The 26,582-nt window shown below is 42.4% G+C and overlaps 1 protein-coding gene across 1 annotated transcript in view; it reads left to right on the forward strand.

The window, feature by feature from the left end:
• The first annotated feature begins 577 nt into the window (after nt 1–577).
• FGFR2 (fibroblast growth factor receptor 2) overlaps nt 578–26,582 on the forward strand; it is a 253,809-nt gene continuing 227,804 nt past the window's right edge. Inside the window, exon 1 of the mRNA XM_082267394.1 lies at nt 578–582. The gene's annotated coding sequence lies outside the window, so the exon portion shown is untranslated. The remainder of the gene's footprint in view (nt 583–26,582) is intronic.

Raw genomic sequence — 26,582 nt, forward strand, 5'->3', positions numbered from 1 at the left:
ACACCTGTACATCCTATGCAGGTGAATATGGCAAAGGTGTATGGACAGGTACATTCATGTAAGCAGGGCTTTTTTTCCTCAGAGAATAGGTTCAGGAACTCCTCCCTTTCGAGTCACCCTTTCATTCCGCCCCTTACCCACCTCCAAGCAGCGTTCCTTGGTTCCACCCCTTACCCACCTCCCAATGCCGCCCCTTTTAGAATGTACAGACTCAAGTATTATTTTGTGATGCTAATTATTTGGATGGAATTTGTTAATGATAACAAGAAAGACAGTAAGATAGATCTAACAACAATGGACACTCCAATGACAATAGATCCAACCCAGCATCAATAGACCCTCCAGCAGCCAGCAACAAAGACCCCCTGCAACATAAGATCCTCCCCCAGCAACAATAGATCCCTATCGGCAACAATAGACCTTCCCAGCAACAATACCCCCCCTGAAAAAATAGATCCCTTCCAACAACTAAAGGTTTCTCAGTAGCCAGCATCAATAGACCCTACAGCAGCCAGAAACAAGACCCATCCTCAACAGTAAATCTCTCCCAGCAACATAAGACCCACCCCAGCAACAATATACCCTCACAAGCAACAGAAGAACTCCCCAGCAACAATAGACCCCCCTTCCTACACAAAAATAGATCCCTCCAGCAACAATAGATCCCTCATCAGCCAGCATCAATAGACCCTCCAGCACACCCCAGCACCTGCTATTACATACATTCAGTGCTGGAGGTGCCGGAACTGCGTTCCCCCGAGTTCCCCCTGAAAAAAAGCACTGAATGTAAGCTTAAAAATAAAAATATGTACTACCATACTGTAACAATTAGGCCCTGTTACCATTCTCACACCTTCAAAGTCGCGTCACTGGGATGTCAGTACGACTTCAGCCCTACTTGCATATGACTTCTTTAACCACTTAGGCCCCGGAGGATTTGGCTGCTAAAAGACCAGGGGGTATTTTGCGATTCGGCACTGCGTGACTTTAACGTACAATTGTGTGGTCGTGCGACGCTGTACCTAAACGAATTTGACGTCCTTTTTTTCCCACAAACAGAGCTTTCTTTTGGTGGTATTTGATCACCTGTGCGATTTTTTGATCATGCACTATAAACAAAAAAAGAGCGTCAATTTAGCAAAAATAACAATATTTTTCACATTTTTTTATATGAAATTCCCCAGTAAAAATCAAAATTTTTTAACATTTTCGGCCAATTTGTTTTATGCTACATATTGGTTTGGTGGCGTCACCTCTATTACCTCCACCTTCGGCATAAGAAAGGGCTCAGGTCATCTTAAGGTACTTTATTGGTATCATTGTCTTTATAATTATGTAAATTAATTGGGCACTCAATATTAGGACCATTGAGATAAGCCCTATATACATACACATGTCATGTTTTTTATGTCTTTTCCCTTTGTTACCTAGAAATGTTCACTCTCGAGAAATGTCTATGAAAACTCCTGAAGAAGCTATTATGAAGATGGCGAAACATGTAGAGTTGATATTTTCGAGTGCATTTTCTTGATTTTATCATTTTATATTGATGTATTGTCTTGTCCTCACCTTCTATGTGTAATAAAATGTACAATTTTTGAGAATTCAGATTTTTCTCCATCATTTAGCACCGTTAAAGTCCCACTTGCCCCCCTCTATTGTAGTTACTCAATTTATGGGATGTGGTGCCTCTTACTTCATCTCTAGCAATATCTTTTCAAAATTTTATGCTACATATGTTTGGTAAAAAAAATCGCAAAAAGCGTATTTTGATTGGTTTGCGCAAAAGTTATTGCGTTTACTAACAAAGGGAAAGATTTTTGTCATTTTTGTTGTTTTTTTTTTAACGCGTAATGGCGGCGATCTGCGATTTTTTTTGCGGTACTGCGACATTGGGGCGGACAGATCGGACCCTTGACATTTTTGACACTTTTGGGGTTACCAGTGACATTTCTACAGTAATCAGTGCTATATATATGCACTGTTACTGTAAAATTACACTGTCAGTGAAGGGGTTAACTTTATTTGAGAGGGAGGGGCTGTGTGTGTCCCTAGGGGCGTGATTCTAACTGTGATTGGCTGTGGCTTGAGCTGTAGAAACAGTGATCAACGGTCCTACATAGTAGAACCGTGTGATCACTGTTTCTACACAGGGGAGAATGACAGGCGGCTTGTTTACACTAGCCGCCTGCCTTTCTCCCTCTCCCCCGACGATCACAGTCGGGTCCGCCGGTCACACGCGTGGGGGGGTCCGTGACCGCGCGGGAGCGCGCCGCCGCCGGCGCGTGCTCGTTCCCCAGAGCCTCACAGGCTAGTGACGTACCGATACGTCACTCTGCCTGTGAGGGGCTGACCGCCGCAGTATATGTACTTGCGGCGGTCGGCAAGCGGTTAACAGACGTCAACGCAAGTCGTACTGAAGTCGCACCAAAAGTAGTGCAGGAACCTTTTTCTAAGTCGGAGTGACTCAAGTCGCTCCTATTAGAACAGTTCAATTTCACTTAATGGGGAGAGACTTGCGCTTTCAAAAGTTGGAGTGCAAGTCTCACCAGTGTGAACCGGGCCTTAGTACGTGTAGCAACCAGTAAACGGAAACTGTTTTCATTGTAATCTCCCTAAGGATGCTAACTTCATGTTTTTATGGATCTCCTTCATAAAAGATTGCGTACGGCTAACTGAATCTGTGTCCCACAGCAAGCACATTCCAGTTGTCATTTTTCTAGTGCAGTTTATACAATAATTGAGTATTGGTTTTCCTTCTACAAATGCTATTTTAATAAACATCCCCAGTTCTGTCAGGAAGGAGCTCCTGCCTTGTTTGCAGTGTTTGAAAGCTGTTTTGAGAGGAAAAGTACACAGAACGTTCCTGAATGGCGGGTGTGTTCAGTCAGGGTAAAGGTTTTCAGATAGTGAGTGATAATTGAACTTTCTTACTTATTGTGTGTCTCCAGAAGGATCCTGTGCTTGTAGGGGCAGCGTTCCCCAGACAGGCTGATATAAAGTAGGTGTGACTGGGATATGTCTGTGCAGGAAGGATCCCCCCTGTCAGCCTCCAGAGTGATGAGGTAATGTGTAGCAGAAGCACCTATATAAGCCATAGCTAGAAGCGGTGGGAAGGATATGGAGGAGCTCTCATGTAGAGATGAAGTTATTCTTAGGCCTACAGGCTTGTTCACACCAGTATGTTGTGGTAATGCACACACCATTACAAGTGCGTAGCATTAAGGCAGCATATTCGTTTTGAATGGGCTACAAATGCATCAAAAAATAAAAACATGCAGCAATTTTTAAAATGCTGCATGCCGCAACACAAAGAAGGTTTTACACCTGTGAGTTGTTGTGTGCTACAATGTGTATGATTTGTGGAGCAATACCTAGCTGCATTTGGGGGCCCTTCAAAACTAATGGCATTGCATTGCACTGCATTTAGCTTTGAGCGTTACTGCTAATTGCGGAAATACACCACATTTTAGGGGCTCTTTGACACTGCTGAGGAATAGGAACTTGCTCTGGCTTCAAAGTGCATTGAATGTACAAAAACACAAGAACAAAAAGAGCTAACATACACCAAACATTCATCCCTGGGCAGTGGGCACATACTGCCATAATTGAAGTACCGCTGAATGCATCGCCTAATCCTGTCCACACAAGGTAAGCCTGCTATATGTGCATGTATGCTATGCTCCTGGGGATCCACCAGCCACAGTTCCCACCCTAAAACTGGGACCGGAGTACAGTAGTATTATTAGCTCAATGTTTCCAGCCCATGTACCTTCTTCTTCATGTCTCTGCTATTTACTGAATTGAACTAGTCATGGGTAGTAGTGGCCTATAGACTTCTATGGCAGGGACTACAACAGGGGCGGAAGGCAGAGAGCACAGTCTAACTTTTACGCCATAAGTGGAGTCATATTTTAAAAAGGACTGCAAGGACATAAATGTAATGGGATAGTTAGGCATGATTTTTTACCATCATTTAACTTAAATATGTAAAGGAACTTAACCATATAATTACATTAATAAAATAATAAATAAAGCAGACAAACCAAAATTTGGAAATAAATTGGCTGCGGCCGTTTATTATTGGTTTAAAATATTTCATAACTCATTCAAGACTATATTAAAAACACTTAAACAGCCTAGCCACTACGGCTCAGGCTCTATCAATAAATAAAAATCAGTTATTTCTATAACTCCTAGCTCACAATAAATGTACAACTAGTCCACCTTTGCATAGCTACAAAAGTGACCCACCACATAACAACCGCCGCGACATAAAGGGAGGGAGGGATGGGGAACACCACAGCAAATGAGCCCCTAAGAACAGAACCCTCTTTTTATAGGCCCCCCAGGCTATTCTAGAAGCTTCCTCATAGATCACGTGTCCCTGCAGGCGCGACCAGTCACCTGTCAGTACACGTGTTCCCTCAGGCTACCTCAGGCAACTCTTCCCGCTCTTTTTCCCTGAGGAAAAAGTAAGGGAAAAGCCCGCCTAAACCTGACTAGAAAACTACTGACCTTTCTTCCCACCACTTCTCCCATGAGGAAAAGGGGGCATATAAAATGCCTTCCCTTTTTCTTTCATTACAATAGATTTTTTGTTACTCAGATGACGGTTGCCACCAAAAAATTATATATTTTATTAATAGCATTGGATAAACATGGCCAATAACAATGGCCTCAATTTAAGAATATAGTGTTACATTACAGATTTCCAAAGAGCAAAGGGATCAACAGTGTCAGACTTAAAACTAAGTCCAATGCCTTCCGAACATGCATTATATAATGTTCTTCATCAGGGAAGTACTACTATCATAGGCAAATACAGGTTCACCTATGATCTCCCGAAGAATCCACTTGGCTTTAACTTTTGAGTAAACCAATCAATATACGCTTATTGTGATTTATTTTTACCAAAACATGTAGCAGAATACATTTTGGCCTAAATTTAAGAAGAAATTCGATTTTTTACATTTTTTTAAAGGGAAATATTTCATACCAGAAAGTAAAAAAATATATATTTTTTTAAATTGTCAGTCTTTTTTTGTTCATAGCACAAAAAAATAAAAAAAACAATGGTAAACAAATACCACCAAAAGAAAGCTCTATTTGTAGGGAAAAAAAGCAACATAAATTTTATTTATGTACAGCGTTGCATGACAATGCAATTGTCAGTTAAAATAATGCAGTGCTGTATGTAAAAAAATGGCCTGGTCATGAAGAGGGGTAAATCCATGGGCGTAACTACAGGGGTTGCAATTGCAACCGAGACCCATTCTCCAGGGGGCGTATGCAGCTCCCCTGTACATCTGGATCGGAGGCGCTGCGGGTGCAGCATGTAGAGAAATCACTGTCCTCCTTTTTCCTCCTGTAGCTGCAGGAGGAAAATGGAGGAGATTGGTTCCTCTGTATGCTGCCCCCCTGCCACTCCTATCCACTTCACTTGTGTTCTGCTGTCTCTGGACCCCTGTGTGCTCCCCTGGTCCCCCCCCTCCCCACTGTGATCCCTCCCCTTTCCTGCTGGCTGCTGCAGGGGATGTGTAACAATAGAGAACCAGGAAGGGGTCGGTAAATATGCAATTTACCAGCTCCTTCCTTTTCTGAATGGACAGAGTCATAGTCAGTGACATTGTAAAAAAATAAAAAATAAATAAAATGATAAAAAATAGTACTATTAAAATACCAAAAAATAAAGACTTCTGACACCAGTGGCTGAACTTCCAGGATCGCAAAGGTCACACTTGCAACTGGGCCCTGGCATTCCACCACTGTGGAGAGGCCCCAAGATGGCAGGAAGGGGGCCCACTGCAGAACTCGTGAAAGGGTCCCGCTGAGGGACCATAATAAAGGGACCCGCAACGGGAGTATGGGCCCCAGGATCAGTGGGAAGAGCCCCAGACTTGAAGAGAAGGGCCCCGGCCAGGGGTCCATGGGGCCCTTCATGGTTTCTTGCAACGGGGCCCTGAGGGTTCTAGTTACACCTCTGGGTAAATCTTCTGGAGGTCAAGTGGTTAAGCTTACTTGCAAAATTTCCTTTCATGTTGTGAGTGCTGCATGTCTGCTGGCCATCTCTTTCCACAACTTCCTGGATTCCCAGCATGCTTTGGAGCTTCTACCCTGCTGTTTACTTTCAATTTCTAATGTTTCTTGCTGTCTGCAAGCAGTGATTCCTGTACTAACTCCGCCTCCTGAAACTCTTTCCTCCCAGCACCTCGAAGGCAGGCCCTGTGAAATGTGTGACACAGCAGTGCCTACTCAGGTCATAGCGAATACATGTCACAGAAATCAAGGAAATAAATGTGTGGGGATCTTCACAAAGTAAGTTTACAAAATTCAAGATTGTTTAGATTAATAGAAGATGGCCAGAAATAAATGAAATTAATAAACGAATATATGGATTTTTGCCTTCTACGTTTTGGACCCAATTGAATTAAAAACAAATAAACATTTCTGTTAATATTTCTCTGTATAATTATCAGGATGGGGTGGGTGTAGTCTGGGGTGTAGCAAAATGATTGGAGGTGCTTAAGGCACCAAGATTTGTGTGCCTATTGGGTTCCTTTTACATAGATCCGGCCGGGCTGCGTCTGATGGGAAGCTCTACAGATTAAATTGCATTACCTACACAGCCAGCTATGTGTGTTATGTTGTTTTTAAGTCTGTGACTTTGTGTTAATGATTATAATTGCAAATAAAATCTGAAGTAATCAGCGTGTGTGTGCAGTGCCAGCAAAATGTACAATCTGAACTTCATCGTAGCTATAAAAACCTTTCTCATTGTAGCTACATTACATTTTGTATTGTTAGTAAGATTTATGAAAACTGGAGCCACATGGAAATGTTGTCTGCAATAGGTTAACCACTTCAGCTTCGGAAGGTTTTGCGATACGGCACTGCGTTGCTTTAAATGACTTTGTACCCAAATAAAATTGATGTCCTTTTTTTTGCACAAATAGAGCTTTGCTGAGAGCACTGCTGCAAAATGTACATTCTGTTGGCAATCCACTCACTGATTGTAAGCTTCTGGTCCCAGTGCTAATGTATGAACTGAATAGGTTTTTCCCATAGAAGTCTATGGAGCCGCTCTCCATGGACACACACAACATGGCTTAGCCCTCCCCCCAGCTTCCTCCGCACAGAATTTGATTGACAGCAGCAAGAGCCAATGGCTCCTGCTGTTGCCCGAGTCCCTCGGTGAAAAGGAAGAGAGGAGACCCAGCCGTGCACAGCGCTGGATCAATTGAGGAATCATCCATCCTTTGATGAAGCCATGTGATGTGTGGCACAACGCGTTAGGTCGGAGCTTGGTGACGCAGGAGCACAGACCAAAAAATAGAATGGGATTTGAGCTGTCATGAGCTGGAGGTTTTCACTGAATGCCTTTACTGTGTTTGTGAAATGTGAATGTCACCTATATCTATAAATAACATTTTCTAGTCATTTTAACTACTGCACTATGGTGGTCCCTATGTGGTTTTGAGAACCCATAGTGTCTAAGTCCATTCCTTTTTGAGTTTTAACCACTTGAAAACCAGGCTTTTTCTGGCACATTTTGTTTACATGTAACAATCAGTTTTTTTTTTTTTTTTTTTGCTGGAAAACTACTTAGAACCCCCAAACATTAAATATACATATTTTTAAAGCAGAGGCCCTAGAGAATAAATTGGTGGGTTTTGAAATTTTTTATGTCACACGGCATTTGCACAGCAGTTTTTTCAAACACAATTTGTTAGGAAAAAAAAAATTATAATGCAAGAAAGAACACAGTACATGACGTTTGTGGTGAAACCTCACAATACGACAATCGCTGTTTGCGTGCTTGCGGGACCGACACGCACGCTCACCTTTGCGAGCTAGCAGGGGGCAAGGGGGCACTTTTTTTTTTTTGATCACTTTTATTGCTGTCACAAGGAATGTAAACATCCTTTGTAACAGCAATGGGCACGTTACACATACTCTTTATGGAGGGATCTGGGGTCTATAAGACCCCAAATCCCTCCTCTATGCTTGAAAGCATTCAAAACACCAAGATCTGTGTTATTGAATACTTTCGATTCCTAAAAAATGGCGACATTGACACCCAGGTAAACTGGAGGTGATGTCATGTCAAGGGTATATTTAAATGACTTGTATAAAAGGGTATATTTTAAGTAAATAAATCACCATTGAAGAGGAAGTAAAGCTTCTTTCTATAACTTGCACCTGTAGGTAAGCCTATAATAAGGCTTACCTATAGGTAGTGTAAATATCTCCTAAACATGCACAGTTTAGGATATATTTACTTTACATGCAGCCAATGACATTACTGGCGCATGCGTTCTAAAGGAACGGCCGCTCGTGCTGTTCCTCCGGAGCCCTGTGCCGTGAACGGTGGCTTCCACGTACATGTGTGGTAGTGACGTCATCGCGGCTCCGGCCAATCAAAGGGCCTGAGGATGAAAACCCGGAAGGAAGATGGCTGAACATATCAGCCATGTCACCAGTGAGCGACCGGCACTGCAGGGGCTTCGTTCTAAGGTGGGAATTTCATAATGAGCTAGTATTCGATGCATACTAGCTCATTATGCCTTTGTCTTTCAGGTTTTTTGTTATTTCGTTTTTCTAAAGGTTTACAACCTCTATAATGTTGGTATCCTGCAATGTGGATGTTGCTGCATTATGTAAAACCATTTGTTTATTTTTTTTACATTTTAGAATGGGATGCCTTGAGATTGCGCATAATTTTAAAGGGTACCTTGACTGAAAAAAGGTTGAGAAACACTGGTCTAGGATACCCCTCTAAGATGGAATGGAAGCCACCTACATGAAAGGTACTTTGTACTAATTACAAATTGCATTCTTGATCCTTTGTCATTTTTTTTAATACTGTTTATATCTGCACTGAAGAGGTTTCCCATCACTTCTTGTCAAAAATGACAGAATTGGACAGAAAGCAACGAAAAATCTTTCTAGTTGGGTCAGAGAGTAAGTCCCGGTTCACACTATAGTGATGACAGACATCGCATGTGATTCGGAGCGCACTACTCTGAAAATCACATGCAATGTCTGTGTGATACCAATTCAGCCATACAGATTGTATGGCTGAATTTGCATCGGATTCGGACACAACACGCACAGGACCCTTTTTTGGGTCCGCAAGCAGAATTGGATCCCATGGTAATTCACACCTATGGGATCCGTTTAATGTCCAAACTGACAGTTTGCACCATGATATGCGAACTGATCTGGGGGTGTCCTTAATTTTTTATTGAAACCCCCAGCGATTTGCATATGGCAGTGTGAATTCCCTGTGATTTGAATGCGATGCGGGAACCCACAGTGGATTTGCAGGGTTTCTTCATGGTATACTGTATGTGTGAACCGGCACTCACAAGACAGTATGATGTCACATGTTGTCACAACATGGTGGCACAAAGTATTGTATATATGTTACAGCAGTTTGCATATATGATTGGTAAATCCAACATTAGTCAAACATCCCTTATAGTTTTGGTAGATTAGAGAAGAGTGACAAAAACTCTAACCCTCTCCTATTCTATCCAAAACTAAAGGAAGCGTATGGCTGTAGTTTGACTTTTTTTTTTTCATGTATGGAAAGGAATGTCATGTATATACATTACATATCTATTTATCATACAGTACTGTACATAAATGGCTTGTGACATCATAGATGGAGAGGGTGAAAGTGTAGGTACAGTCCAGCCTGTTTCCCCCTGATAATCAGGAATTGCTTCCCCTAATTGTAGCTGCTTACAATAAAATATAGTCATTGCTTGGTAAATATTTTATAGAGACAAAGATCTATATTATGACTCATTCCTGGGCACATGAGCATTACCTACAAACTAAACGCCCAAAGAATTACACACATCGCCTAAAGGCATAGTCTACCTTTTGCAGGAATGAGATTAACGCATCCACATTATTAAAATAAAAAAACGTACATTTGTCAATTTTTTGCATTGAAGCCTGCCCAGGTCCCTGCATTGTTTATATCCCAGCCCCAGGTCTCTATGGAGGTACAGAGCTACCCTTATGGGGCTGGAGGAACTAAACATATAAGCTATAAGTATGGTTCCTCTGTGAGAGATCCTTGTGGGTGGATGATGCTAAAATCAAACATCAAAAGAATGCCCCAGCAACGCCCCGCAACCTTTTTTCCTTCACATGACTTAGGTAGGTGGGATGGGGGCGAGGGGTTCAGTTTGAGAGTGGGAGATGGGGAATGTGAACATGTTTCATGCTCCACCCTAAATATGATGTAACATGAATCAGGAAAGGTGAACTAACCCTCTAACAAGTGAAAGGATAGCTATAAATCCATTGGCACCTTTTTGCACAGTACTATTATCTTGGGAATATGCTAAAATTCATTTTATTGTAAAATCTATCAAGTTTTTACTTAGGCTCCATTCACACTCGTGTGATTTGTCATGCGACTTTGGACATCAAAGTTGCATCACAAATTGCACCCCATTCTTTTCAATGACCCCGTTAAAATCAGTGCGAGTACAAGTTGCAGCGACTTTGAAAAGGTGCCTTCACTACTTTTGGTGCGACTTTTGATTTGACTTTGACTCATAGAATTTAAGGTCAGACCAAAATTTGCATCAAAGTCGGGCTCCAAAGTTGCACTGGAAATCGTGTGACTTTCAAGACGTGCTAATGTGAATAGAGCCTTACAGAAGTACACATTAGGCTCACTAAAGTGTAACTATTATATTCAGCTATAAAGACCAAGAAGAGATGAAAATAGTCATATGGCTGAAAATAAGGATTGTTTTGGCAGATATCGCATGCATTTCAGATTAATAAATTCTGCCAAATGCTACAAAAATGAGTTTCCAGTTTCAAAGATGTTTTTATTCACAATAATTTTTAATGTATATGAAAACGCAGTTATTAAAAATCTCATATAGGCTTTAACATGTTAATCCATTATTTATTGTAAAAAAAAGAATAGTAAAGTAAAAGTAAATGGAAAGTAAAATGAAGTTTTAGTGCCCTCAGTTTCAGCCTGATATAGGCATTGCATGTTCAGTGTAATAATATAGAAAGTTCAATAGTTTAAGAGGGAGAGGTGATAGATAGTGGTGTTGTATTTCAAATAAAATGCGTACTTTGAAAGTAAAAGAAATAAGGAATAAATTTGGATGTTGAACTTCTATCAGACTGCCACATTGGAAGGGTTCTGTGGTAATAGAAACAGCGGAGGGGTCTACAGTAACATTGCAGTTCTTGGCTTCCCGCTTAAGCTAAGCCTAGAAGTGTACGGCTTTGACTTCCAACCGGGAACACGCCCAGAGGCCGGAGGACTGATTGCCAGATTATAGAGCATGGTTGCCAAGTGCATTGCTGTCAATTCATGGGGTAACTCAGGAGACACCTTGCTTTGAGGATTCTCTCTCTGGTGGTTGAAGCAAATTGTTTGAGACTCTTTTTGATGATCTGCATCTACAATCTGCACTGGGGAGGAAATGATGTAACCAAAAAGGAGAAGGAGGATGTGGTTGGAGTCAACAGATTGGCAGAGAGCTCAGAAACTTGCTCTCCGCATATCCTTGCATAGGTGGCATGGCAAATGGGGAGCAGTGACAGGGGTTAGGTGTATGCAGTAGAAGAGTTGCTGGAAGGCGGTGGGTCAGAAAGGTGAAATGGTGTGTTGGGTTGCGCTGTTAGGGGTGCTAGGAGGCAGGACTTCAATGGTAGGGCCGCTGGGTGACAGGTAGATGCAATGTCAGGGTGCTGGGTTTCAACTAGGCCCAAATGCAAAAGCTGTATACTTATAAGCCTGCAGAGAGGCTTCTCCAACTGAGTGCCACCTGATGTTGACCACATTGCCTTCTGATTGAAAGTACAAAGGGATTCAGTTAGCATGGGGAGGGTAGTCAATAGAGTTGTTTGAAAGTACAGTTGGTCTTTAGGTTCCCTTTAGACCTATGCATGGCGGTAATGTGTGTTTTCATCCTGAAATACCTCAATGCAAAGTTAAGCACTTAACACAAGTATGGTAGGTACCAGCAGACCCGCACTACAGCACACCACAATGCAATTGCCCTGTGATGTGCTGCCTTAAGGTGCAGGTCTGGTTTTTCTTACTGTGCATTGGCGGTCCATTCTTGGTGGATTACCAACACGTGCAAAATACCACACATTAACGTCTATGCAGTAACACAATGCAAAGGAATGACAGTGAAAAGGGGGCCTTGACAGTTTGATATGCACTGCTGGTCACGTGATGTGTGGAATATGAGGAGGGGGCTTCCCAATATGGCAGACAGTATGTGCTTGCCATATGTTTTAAGAAAACTTCCAGCTCATGAAATCTGAGCTGCTTTATTATGTTTTAGATCTCAGCAGATATGTTTTAAAGCAGTTCAGAGTTAAGAAGTTGGACACTTTTACTGTGAAAGGAATAGTCATGCAATATATGGAAAAACACATCTATAATTACATTATGATTGATTTTAAAGGGTAAGGAAACTTTTAAACAGCATTTTCTGAACATTTTCTTACATGCCCCATGAAATGCACTCTGAACTATTAAATCTGAACTCCGGCCAGGAGAAACAAATTTGCAAGTTACTACCTTACCTTGTGCAAAAATGGTCTCCCTTTCATTTTTCACTAGTATTTCTCTCCTAAACAGTTTTATATGCCACTTATTTATTGTATGTCACACTGCTTGTGTGACTGGGTGCTGCTGTTTTCCCCAAAGGAAAAAAAAGCTTTGGGATGCTCTGTGTAGTTTCCGAAATAGAGCGTGATATGCTTATGTCATCGCTCCTTATGTGGGCAGGTACCATCACCCTAGCACCGGATCACTGCCTGCTCACAGTCATTAAATGACAGCTGTGCTAATGACTGCTCACTAAGTTAGTACAGTACTGTCCTTCATAGTCAGTGCGTTCCCATGGACAGGATGTGTATTTCCTATTTGTCTCCAAGAAGCACATTGGATATGATGTCTGCCACCTGCCTAAAACTTTCCCCCTTCCCAGAGCCTAGGTACAGTAAACTTTATTGAAGGAGCAGATGACATCACTTAGGAGAAAAACCATAAAGAAATCAAAAAGTAAAGCAGCCCATAAATTAATCATTTTTTTCGTTCAATTAGCAGGTTGCAGGAAAAAAAAGATTTGATTCCCCCATCCACACATTTGATGTGCATGAAGGAATCACTCCAGCTGTACTATTGTATTCTGACTCCCCACTGGCACTGATGGTTCGGGATATACCCAACAGGCTGGTTGTATAGAAGCCGATCAGTAGATTTAAAAGAGCCTTTTTGTGGCCAGAGTTGAGCCTTAACAGAACAGAGTAATACTGTACATACAGTATATATATTTTTAGAACAAGCAAGTATTTGTTTTATTGTCCTGCAAAAGTTATTATATTTTTTATGCAATCCATAGATAAAAATATCACAAAAGAAAGAAATTGCTTTTTTTTTACTTTAAATTTTTAACGCAACAATAAAAAAAAAAAAATGAATGAATAAAAAAAAAAAAAATTGATAGCCAATGAAATTGATTGACTAAAGAAAAAAAAATCAGCAGAAAAATAATAGCTAAAGTGGTTCTAAAGGCAGAAGTTTTTTTTTTTTACTTTAATTCATTCTATGCATTAGGGTAAAAAACCTTATGTGTACGGCAGCCCCCCAGTCCCCCTAATACTTACCTGATCCCCATCGCAATCCAGTGATGTGCATGAGAGCCTTGGCTCTCTAGGGACTCTCCCTCCTCATTTGCTTAGACAGCAATCACCGCCAGTAAGCCTATGAGGAGATGGGCTTAGAAAGAAAGAAAAAAAAATCAGCAGAAAAATAATAGCTAAAGTGGTTCCAAAAGGCAGAAGTTTTTTTTTTTTTTAACTTTAATTCATTCTATGCATTAGGGTAAAAAACCTCATGTGTACAGCAGCCCCCCCAGTCCCCCTAATACTAAACCTGAGCCCCATCGCAATCCAGTGATGTGCATGGGAGCCTTGGCTCTCTATGGACTCTCCCTCCTCATTGGCTTAGACAGCAATCACTGCCAGTAAGCCTATGAGGAGATGGGAGTGGGGCCAAGCCACTGCTCTGTGTGTGAACACGCAGAGCAGCGGCCCAGGAGCGAGCCTGCTTGGGTACCCCTGTAGCAAGCTGCTTACTCTGTTGGCACTCAGCAGGAGTGAGGGGCCTGGTGCGCTGGCCAGGGACTTGAGAAGAGGAGGAAAAAACCGCACATTCAGATAAGTACAACATGTTTGTTATTTAAAATAAGAACATTGTCTTTAGTATCACTTTAAGACTGGGTTCACACATGTGGTGCGATTTTCAGGTCCATTTGCAGTGCGAATTTTCAAAGTAGCTGTTCAGCAGCAATTAAGCTATGGTTATGATGTGAATTTTAGTAGCGTTGCAGGCAACGGCATCCTTTACACTAGCTGGTTGTTATGGAGCAGGCTGGCAAGCCAGCCACCACGTCCTTAACAACCAATGACTCATCAACTGTCAGCGAGTTTCCCCATTGACAGATGATGTAAACAAAATAATTGCCGGCAATAAAGCTCTGGGTGGCTCTGCCCCTTATTTTATTTAGCGGCAGAGGCATCAAAGCTGTCAGGAGCCAGCATCAGGTATCATGATTGATGCTGGATTTACTTCGGGGGGGCATTGTTTTTTTTTTTTTTTTTGTGAATAACTGTCTCTGTGTTTTTTATTTGTTTTTGACACTTTCTTTGTAAATGAGTAGGGGTACATTGTACCCCAGCTTATTCACATGGGGGGATCTGGGGGCCCCTTTATTAAAGTGAGCTTCTAGGTTCTGATAAGACCCCCGACTGCAGATGCCCACAATCACCAGCCAAGGTTGTGGGAAAGAGGCCCTTGTCCCCATAAATATGGAAGCGGCCCCTACCCCAAAGCATCTCCCTATGTTGAGGGCATGTGGCCCGGTATGGTTCAGGAGGAGGGGGGGGTCCACCCCCCTTTTCTGGTCTGCGAGTCTGCATGCTCGAATAACAGTCTGGTATGGTTTTGGGGGACCCATGCCATTTTTTTAATTTATTTTGGTGTGGGTATCACCTCAAAGTCCATACAAAACCAAAGGGTCTGATATAGATTGGAAGGGGGCCCACGCAGTTTTTTTTAGTTTTTATTTTGGTGTGGGGTTACCCTTAAAATCCATACCAGACCTGAGGCCTAGTATGGACTGGGGGGGGGGGGCCCTAAGCTGTATTTTTTCAAAACTGATGACCATGTGCAATTCAGAAGCGATCCTGTACAAGTAAATGAGCTTGTAATTTGCACCTGAACCACACCGCAATTCTCAGAAAACGTACAGGACTATTTTTCAATTTCGCACTGAGGATGCAGTGCATATATGTGAACAGCTACAATAGAAACCAAGGTTATTTCACGTCATGCAAATTGGATGCGGTTCAAAACACATCCAATTTGCATAAATGTGAAACGGGGCTAAAGGGAGAAGGGGAAGAATAACTTAAATAGGGCTAATTAAGGCAAACTAACAGCTAATAAAATACTTTTTGTTTTACTCGTCAGGTTCACACTGATGCGACATAGGATCCAGTTTGTTAAACCCCAAGTCAGGTGACATGTGAAATTCAATATTTCCATATGAGCGCTGTCCTCACTGATACTTCACAAGTCTGTCCGACTTTAGAAAAGATTCCTGCACTACTTTGATCCAACTTTGATGTGACTTCAATGTCATAGAGCGTAAAAAGTCACATCAAAGTCCTATTAAAGTTGGACTCAAAAGTTCCATTGAAAGTCACGTGACTTTGGAGTCAGGCTAGTGTGAACCATGCCTTAATCTGCAGATGAATAAATATAAGTAAATACAAAGTAACAGTAGTGCTACTTTGTATACCTGCAATTTTAACAGTGTTAATAAACGCTGTGTGGGATTGTCCAGTTTTGGTAGCAGCAGCTTCTACGTCATCTGTATTTACATAAAAACTCCCTGCTTTCATTTTGAGAGCCAGGAATTGTCGACAAGTGCAAGGAAGTTAAAGTGGGGCTGGAAGACAGGGCATACCACACACACTCTGTGTACCTCAATGAAGATTTGTGGACATGTGCAGCACACCCAGTCTTCACAGATAATGAAAGGGACACTGTCACTGTTCCCATGCAGGTGACATAGGCAGAAGGTATGTACTCATTTTTAGAAAGAAAATATATTTGGGATTGAAATTGAAAAGGTATATGCCAGCTGTGGGATAAAATCAAGAGAGGCTGTAAATATGTGGTCCTTTTGCTGACAAAATCTAGAAAACATGAACAGAAAGATAGGACAACAATCATAATTCATAAGAAGACATTTTTTTTGTTAGGGGCAGAAATTGCATTGTGAGATGTACAGGTCAACTACTAAAGAAAAATTATTTCAAGCCCCAACTATTGACTAAACATTTGTTTTATTTAAGTTTTGGATAGTGTAGGAAAGTGTTGCAGCCTTTGTCATGATTTTGTTGGCTAAAGTCAGCCATAGATGGATCGAAATTCGGAAAGGTCAGCAGGGATAGGCCAAAATTCAATCCATCTATAGGCAGGCTGGTTGTATAGAAGCTGACCTCTCGATGAACAACTTCTGTACAACCAGCCTGTTTAAAAAATTTAGCTTGATCAGTGCCGCCGGCTATAGCTGCCGGTACTGATGAGTGTATTCTGACTTGCTGTTTAAATGAAAGAAAAGTAATCATACATGTTTTTCAAATGTGAACAGCTCTGTCTGCTGTCCATTTTATCCATTGTAGGCTGCTTTGATAGGCATTCCGGGGAACTGCAAAAATGCAGGGCCTTAATGTCAAGTTAACTGACAAGCAAATCGATGCTGCTAAATTTGGTTCTGGCACCTAGGGTCGGAACTACCACTAGACGAACTAGGCAGCCACCTAGGGTGCATCGCCACCTAGGACACAGCCATGGCCGCTGGTTTCCCTACCCTTCGCTGGCTTCCTAACACTCCCCTGGCTTCCCATACCTTAGCCAATCTGTGAAGAAGAGGTAGCCAGCCAATGAGGTGCCGTGCAAGACGTGCTGCACACAACATCACTTCCTCCCTAGTCAGTCTCCACATGGAGATAACATTGGCAAAGTGGTGAGGAAGTATCCCTGAGGGGGGCTGCAAGTAGCTGGTCTTGCCTAGGGTTCAAAATAGTCTAGCGCCGGCCCTGATGGCACCTAGACATTAATGATCTCTGGTCAAGAAAGGATTAAGCCCCATTCACTCTTCGTGTAGCAGGAATTTGCATTCCGACTCACTATTCAAATGAAAGAAAATGAATCATATATGACCTGACTTAGGTGTTCCTGTTGGGGAGGTTTCCTCTCACTTCCCGTACTGAAAAACACCTGGATGGCAATAAAAAAAACTGAGAGAGGTTCCAACAGGGTGTGTTCATAAAGTTTTGTTGACAATGATAGGTATCTTTAATAAAAACAAATATAATTAGTTCTTTCAGTGAAAAAATTGTTACATCAAACACAGAAGTGTTACTACGAATCATGGGGCCCCATAGCAAAATTTTTAGGGGGCCATCCAGCTAACTCTTTCTGTACCACCTGCCAGAAGCGTAACTAGAACCTTCAGGGGCCCGGTGCAAGAAACCATGAAGGGCCCCCCTGACCCCCGGGGCGACCCAGCCCCATGCGTCAACCCTAGGAGGGACAGCATATAGAGTAACTCCTGCAGCGGAGAGGGGATTGGATCCTCTATATGCCGCCCCACTGCCCCTCCTATCTAGGTGTACAGGGGTGAGGCATGGACCCCCTTGAGCATGGGGTTGGAATGAGTCGCAGTGGTGGTGGTAGTGATGAGGGGATAGAATGGGATCAGTGGCAGCGGTGGTGGGGGGAATGAGATCAGTGGCAGCTGTGGTGGGATGGAATGAGTGGCAGCAGTGGTGAGGAAAAGAGGTGGGATCAGTGGCAGCAGTGGTGGTGAAGAGGGTGGGATCAGTGGCAGTGGTGCTGGTGAAGGGGGTGGGAATAGTGGCAGCGGTGGTGGTGGTGAGGGGGGTGGGATCAGTGGCAGCTGTGGTGGGATGGGATGAAATGAACGCACACGAACATACTGTTGATCTGGAAAAATGCTAATTTGCATATTTTACAAAAACGCGAGAATACATTTGCGGGAAAAGACGTGAATTTGCGTGAACGCATATGCGCGAAAATACGCGCATTTCAATAAGACAAATTTTACGGCTGAAAAAGGAGATGCTCAAACAGGAGTATCGTGTGTAACAGCCTAAACGTGCAGCCTGGATTGCATTGGGCATCAAGATCTGTGTTTTATATAATAGTTTATAACATCATATATATGTGCTAAGGCTGATGAAGAGGAGTGCCTCCCTGAATAACATTCCAGATTCCATGACTAGATTTCTCAATAGATCCTACCATCCACACTAAACAGTATTGATGGAGGAATATTCACTGCTGGCTATTGTATTCATGCAGCAACAGAGCTGGCACTACCGCTGCATGAGACGGCAGTTGGATTTTTGGATCCACCTACGCATACTAGGGCCAATTAGCCTACCAGCATGTTTTTGGAGTGTGGGGGGAAATCCACACAAGCACAGGTAGAACATGCAAACTCCATACATGTGCTGGCCGACATTTGTGCTAGCCACTAAGCCACTATGTAAAGCCACTATGCATTGTATACTTAGGAGTGCTTGTTACATCATTGACCTAATATGGCCATTGGACAAAATAAAAGCCTCATTTCCCCTAAAAAAGTATTTAGGGAGGCAAATTAATCATAGAATTAGGCTAAGTTCACAATTTCAAACATTGAAACTGACACAAACCAAAGCAACTAAAGCGTTATTGCACGTTTCTGATGCTTTTTATGTGCATTTAAGCCACAAAAAAAAAATGCTCCCCAGGTATTTGATAAATGCTTGTGAAACACACTGTAAAAGTGCGTAAATGCACTGTAAATGCTACAGATGTGTTTTTGGGCTCATTAGCATAGACGTAAATGGAAGGAGTTGACAACCTGCAACCTCTTGCACATGTGGCATGCAGCTTCATTTTTGCCACACAGCCACGCAAACACTACATGTTTTTCAAATGTGAACAGCTCTGTCTGCTGTCCATGTTATCCATTGTAGGCTGCTTTGCTAGGCATTTCAGGGAACTGCAAAAACACACTCCAAATGGCTGTTTCTAATGTCAGTGTGAACAGGGCCTTCATGTCAAGTTAACTGACAAGCAAATTGATGCTGCTAAATTAGGTCCTGGCAACCAGGGCTGGCACAACCAGTAGGCAAACTAGGCAGCCATCTAGGATGCACTGCCACCTAGAGCACAGCCACAGCCGCTGGTTTCCCTACTGTCCGCTGGCTTCCTAACACTCCGCTGGATTCCCCACACAGTCCGTCGATGTTCCGAATACCGCTGCAGGGCTGAATGATGTTAGCTGGAGACGAACTTCAGCCAATCTGTGAAGAAGAGGTACCCAGCCAATTAGGTGCCGCACAAGCCGTGCTACACACAAGATCACTTCCTCCCTAGTCGCTAACATTGACAAAGCAGTGGGGATGCATCCCTGGGGGGGCTGCAAGTTGCTGGTCTTGCCTAGGGTGCAAAATACTCTAGCACTGGCCCTGCTGGCACCTAGACAATAATGATTTCTGGTCAAGAAAGGATAAAGCCCCATTTGCACTTCATGTAGCAGGAACTCGCATTTTGTGTGGGTGATTTTCACATGATTCCGCATATTGCACATAGGGCAGCCCATTCACTTCAGTGGGTTGCTCAATGCATGTTTGTTGCCCAAAAGAAGCTCCTGCTCCTTTTTGGGTGACAAGCTTCACTCAGTTTTAAAAGTCGTGTTTTGCTGAGATCACTGACAATCTCCGACAATGAGATCACCGAAAATGACAATTGTGGCAAAATCCCACCACGTTTTGGAGGGTGCCATTTGAAATGAATGGCACCTAAATGTGCTTTGCAGTGATTACCACGCAATTTGGTATAGTGAGCAGAATCTCACAGATTGTAAATGGGGCGTTCAGGTTATTTCTGAAATAATAACTCAAAATATGTCCTCATCTGCCCTCACCTGGAAATGCATTCTTCTTTCCCTTTAAGTGTGGTTTCCTTCTTATAAAAAAGCAGCCCAAAGGACTTTTCCGTTGCCTGTGTAGTAACTTCCCAGTATACATTTGTGAATGAATCAAGGTATTGGGCAAAAGGAAGCCACATTGAAACCCGTGTTCCAGTACTGGAAGTAAACAGACAGACAATAGGGAGTGTGTTAGGCCTCACATGTATTCTAAAGTACATCAATCTGACACTGAAAGCACAATAGAGCTAAAACAATACTTCTATAGTCCCTCCGCACTGGCAGAATGGAGACCCTGCACTGACTGCCACAAGCTGAACTAAAGACCTAGTGTTCAAAGATTCCTGGCACTTCTTACAATAACTGCTACTTACCTTGCAGGACAATTACCAAAACCTACAGTGATTCAACTTCTGCTGCTAATACACCAGAGCTCAGCCTGCTCCAGTTTTCTCAGAGCAGTCTCTTAACGCTGAATTTCAGGTATGGATTTATTGCATGTTTACATTGGCCTAGCTTGGACCAAAGTAGATATGCATGTTTTATACCTGTGGAAACTGGAAAGCACTGTAGTAGTTGCCATTCTCCTCTGGCTTCAGTGTCAAGTTTCTGCCCTGCTGCATAGTAAAGATAGGAGGTTGCTTGCTCAGCACAGGTGTCATTCACAAAACGTGTTGCATTTTTCTCAATTAGTGCAAAGCATTCTTTGATTGGATGGGGTGGAGATTGTGATATCAGTGCACCGCCCCTCCGCCATACAGGTCAGAGAATCTCATGTGTTTATTGAGAAAAATGCATGACATTCTGTGAATGGCACCTGTGCCAATTAGGCGACCACCTGTGGTTACTAAGCATCAGAGCAGTTGCTTGGTGTGGAACCAGGAAGATGGTGGCAGTTACTGTAGTAGTAGCAGCAATGTTCACCTTTTAAACACAGTACACTACTGAATGGTGGTAATTGTGAGGTTCAAAGACCCGAGGTGCTCAACATGTGGCCCCCGGAGCCATCTGATGTGCCCTGGAACTTCAAACTAGAAAAGTGCAGGCCCATGCTTTGAAATGGTGGTTTGTTCAAGCCCAAATTGGATCAATGGGTGGCCAACCCGTCATCCCAGAGGATTAGAATGTATGGAGCTGGCATCGGCAGCAGAGGAAGCAGGTGGCCATGGAGGGTGCAGAAGCTGCATAAGCTGATGCTTCCTCTGTAGTACTAGCTCCTGCCCCAGGCGGAGTGATATCAAATACACTTCGCCTGATCTTATACAAGCTATTGTCGTCTTGTACATTGCGGCGATAATATCTGATATCTATGTTCAAGACTGGAGGAAGTGGTATACTGAAGGAAGCACACAAGCACACTGTGGATTGGTTCTGTCACAAGACCTTTCTTGTAGCCTGGAGAGCGATGTCAGCAAAAACTGGAAGAGGAAAAGGTCAGTGTACTAAACATTGCATACACTGCACTTTTGCAATGGGCATATTAGCACATATAACCCTATTATATGTGCTAATTCGCAGCGCAGCAGTATGAAAGCAGCCCAATAGGGGTCTCAGGACAGTAAGGGCTCATTTACATTTGCACTTTGGGGGGGGGGTAAAACCCCATAGTTTATTGTGGCTTGTGACCAATTACCAAATCACTTAAGTGGCCCTCGCTCTTCAAAAGGTTGAGCGCCGCTGTTCTAAGAAGTGTTTATTTAGCAAATCATTGAGGATAAAATAACGAATGATGAGATACATTGGCTTGTGGCAGTTAAGCCATACATAGCTCAGATGTGACTGATTCCTGCTGTGGGTGTCCCTGTCAGCATTGCCCAGGCCCATAAAACTCGACCTTTAAAATCAAAGGAGCCAGGAGGAAAATTGCTGGTCAAATAGTGATTGCAGTCAATTAGTTACAGAAAAGGCGGACGGAGGAATCTAGCTGTGTATAGCTAGTGTAAGTCAATTTACATCCGACCTCCAATATAGAAAAGTGGGCTGTGTCCGTGTCTCTGCAAAAGCGAAGCAGACACAGATCTGTCATCTGCCTGCTCAGTGGGGATCAGCAGACAGATCCCCCGCTGAGAAGGCGGATCCACTGGTGGAGAGTGCCAGTTTGAAAGGGGCCTTACTATATATTGTACATTCACATCAGTTTCTGCTCTCAGGGAGCTTACAATCCAAGGTCCCCAGCTCACATTCATACAAAGTACATATACACACGGAAACCAATTTAGACAGGAGCTAATTGACCTACCTGCATCTCTTTGGAGTGTGGAAGGAAATAGGAGTACTCGGAGGAAATCCACGCAGGCAAACCCTAGGCAGGTAATATTATTAATAATATTACTAATAATAATAATCTTTTAATGAAAGCAAACCTTCAGATGCTGTCTTTGTTAGGTTGAATGTCATTTAGGGTAATGCTCCAGGTTTGAACTTTGCTGATTTTCTCCATAAATATTTTGTAACACAGAGCACACAGTACAGACAGGATGTGTTAAGCTGTCAATGATGGATGTCATTATGCCATCTGTCATTGCAGTGGCAAAAAAATTGTCACATTTGAGCATTTAGGGACCTGGCATGTCAAAGATGTTCTGCTTCATAAACAGCTATTTTCCCTCTGCTTTGTTGTTTCAAAAGAATATGCTAAAGTTAGCAATGCTCAGAGAGGGGACTGGGGGAGAAGGGTGGTGGTTGTCAGTCAGTGGGAGACTGAAGAGAACAATGCTGAGATATCTTCCCCACCCCTCACCCAGCGACACAGTCCCCCACTTTGGAATCTCAAACTCCTCTGAAAGTCTGACTTTTTATGGAATAAAAACTGATAGACTGACATGTTTGAAATGTTTCTTATGTAAGCTCAGAGAACACTTGCCAGCCTGGTACAAAAAGTGTCATTCTGTTCAGACCTTAACTGGGTAGTGCCCGTTACTGAATCTTCCAGCTCTAAATAAGGGAAATTGTAATTGCAGACTTTAAATAATCAGATAATATGTTAAGTGAATACATGATCAGATTTCAAATTTAAATAGGGTTATTATGTAAATGGTATATAAAAAGCAGAGGTGGTGTTGCAAAGTACAGTTTGCTGACACTATATCTGTAAAACCTTTAAATAATAGAAAAGTGTAGCAAAATGTGAATTCACAGTATATGTACCAAAAAAATACTAATAAATGTCTCAACTAAAAACATTTACACCAAATAAATCGCTACAACATTCCTGATCCAAAATCAGTGAAAAAAAAAAAATACTTTAAATGGTACTCCATCCAAAAATGTCTCAAACTTATGTGCTCCAATATAATGTGATTATAAGCTCTTTAAAGTTGATTGAAGTGTCCACAGAAATCAAAGTGGTCATAAATATTTATCCGAAGTGCTCAAGTGTTCATTTAGTGTCATTCTCGAAATAACACACATATGACATATATAATACAGTGTATATATATATATATATATATATATATATATATTGGGTAAAATAAGTATTGAACACGTCACCTTTTTTCAGAAATGAAGTTATGTATTGAACACATGAAGAAAGGGAGGTGCAAAAAGGTATGGGAAGCCAAGACACTGGCTGAAATCTATAAGTAGACAGAAAGCAATCCTACCCCTTGTCAGTGAAAATTAATATCAGCTGGATCAGTCTCAACTGATGGCCTATAAAAAGGTGTCTCATTACCAAGGTGTCACACAAGAAATATCTCATGATGGTAAAAGCAAAGAGCTCTCTAAAGACCTTTTGCGACCTTATTGTTGCAAAACATACTCATGACATTGGTTACAGAAAGATTTCTAAACTTCTAAACGTTCCAGTGAGCACTGTTGGGGCCATAATCAGGAAGTGGAAAGAACATCATTTCACCATAAACCAGCCATGACCAGGTGCTCCCCGCAAGATGACACAGGAGTGAAAAGAATTTTCAGAAACGTTTTCCAAGAGCCAAGAACCACTTATGGAGAGCATAAGAAAGACCTGGAATTAGCAGGTACAATTGTTTCAAAGAAAACAATAAGTAATGCTCTCAACCGCCATGGCCTGTATGCGCGCTCACCACCTAAGACTCCAATGCTGAGGAAAAAGCATGTTGAAGCTCGTTTTAAGTTTTCTACACATTTAGACAAGCCCGTGAAATACTGGGAGAATATTGCCTGGTCAGATAAACACCATGTTTGGAGGTCAAATGGCACTGCACATCACCCCAATACACCATATCAACAGTGAAGTTTGGAGGTGGTAACATCATGGTGTGAGGCCGAATACATAGCAAACAAACAAGGAGCTGGGGGGGCATACCGTGAACATGCATTTCTAAAGCTGGTGCAGCTATGAACCAAGCAACATACATATTTACAGAGAATAGCGCACACATGCAAAAGAAATGACTATCAAATATAAAGGCAATCAATAAATAAAAATGGGGATTTAGTCCCACCATATGGGCATATTGTGCTCAAGCCCACCACTACGTCAAAGTACCCCATTGTCAGTGGGTCCTACACTACCCATAAAAAGAAGCATGAATCCAGCCTCTAAACCATTGGAGATACTACTCCTTACTGGGAGAGATGTGCGACTGCACTATAAGGGACTCCTCCTATATCTACTTGTTAGTGGACACTGATAAGGTACAGGTGTGGGAGGGTGAGCTGCTCAACCCCAGAAGTCTGGTCAGACCGAATACATAACAAACAAACAAGGATCCAAAAATGTCTCAAACTTATGTGCTCCAATAGAATCTTTAAGATTTGAAGACTGTGTGGAAGAATAGGCAAAAATCACACCTGACCAATGCATGCGACTAGTTTCTCCATACAGGAGGCGTCTTTAACCACTTTACCACCGGAGGATTTTGCTGTCTTACGTCCAGGCCACTTTTTGCGATTCAGCGCTGTGCGACTTTAACTGACATTTGCGCGGTCGTGCGACGCCGTACCCAAACGAAATTTACGTCCTTTTTTTCCCACAAACAGAGCTTTCTTTTGGTGGTATTTGATCACCTGTGCGATTTTGACTTTTTGCGCTATAAACAAAAAAAGAGCGTTTATTTTGAAAAAATAACAATATTTTTAACATTTTTTTATATGAAATTCCCCCAAAAGAAATGTAAAAATCAAAATTTTTTTTAATTTTTGGCCAATTTGTTTTCTGCTACCTATGTTTGGTAAAAAAAAATCACAATAAGCGTATTTTGATTGGTTTGCGCAAAAGTTATTGCGTTTACTAACTAAGGGAAATTACGAGTAATGGCGGCGATCTGCGATTTTTTTGCGGGACTGCGACATTGCGGCGGACAGATCGGACCCTTTACTGACATTTTTGGGGTTACCCGTGACATTACTGCAGTAATCAGTGCTATAAATATGCACTGTTACTGTAAAAATGACATTGGCAGGGAAGGGGTTAATTTTATTGGAGAGGGAGGGGTTAATGTATGCCTGGTGCTTACTGACGTGTGGGGGGGGGGGTGACTGAGTGAGTCAGGGACAGATCGCATGTTCAGCTATGCTGAACACTGCAATCTGTCACTCCTTGTCACTGAGGAGATCCGCCCGCTCTGTTTACACAGGCGGGTGGATCTCCAAACTAGATTCCCTGACGATCGGGGAAGAGCAGCGGCGATCGCCGCCGCTCCTCCCCTGGCCCGACTCCCGCTGTGAATGAAAACAGCGGGAGCGCGCCTCCTACAGGGGGAGGAGTCCAGCGACGTGGTACTACGTCGCTGGACGATAACGAACCACTTTGCCGCAGTACGCTCAACGTGACCGGTCGGCAAGTGGTTAAGCTGTCATTACCAACAAAGGATTTTGTACCAAGTATTAAAATAATTTCAGCTAGCGTGTTCAATACTTTTTCCCTGTGTCATTCCTTTTTTTTTACACATAACTTAATTTCTGAACTTATTTGTTTTGGTTTCTTTGTATGTATGGATTGCATGGGTTGTTACCAACATGTGGTGAACAATTCATGTCAATAGCACCTTTAGAAATATATCTACCTAGAAAAATGGTGGCATGTTCAAAACTTATTTTACTCACAGTGTGTGTGTGTGTATGTATATACTGAACAAAATTATAAACGCAACACTTGTTTTGCCCCCATTTGAAATGAGCTTAACTCAATGATCTAAGAAAACCGGGATTCATCCGTCAAGAGAACACCTCTGCAAAGTGCCAGACGCCATTGAATGTAAGTTGGTTAAGACAATGAACTTCAGTCAGGTCCAGACCCCAATGAGGACGACAAGCATGCATATGAGCTTCCCTGAGACAGTTTCTGACAGTTTGTGCAGAAATTCTTTGGTTATCCAAACCGATTGTTGCAGCAGCTGTCCGGGTGGCTGGTCTCAGACAATCTTGGAGTTGAAGATGCTGGATGTGGAGGTCCTGGGCTGGTGTGGTTACATGTGGTCTGCGGTTGTGAGGCTGGTTGGATGTACTGCCAAATTCTCTGAAACACCTTTGGAGACGGCTTATGGTAGAGAAATGAACATTCAA

Source organism: Pelophylax lessonae (genome assembly GCF_965119305.1).
Source record: "Pelophylax lessonae genome assembly, chromosome: 9".
Lineage (NCBI taxonomy): Eukaryota > Metazoa > Chordata > Amphibia > Anura > Ranidae > Pelophylax > Pelophylax lessonae.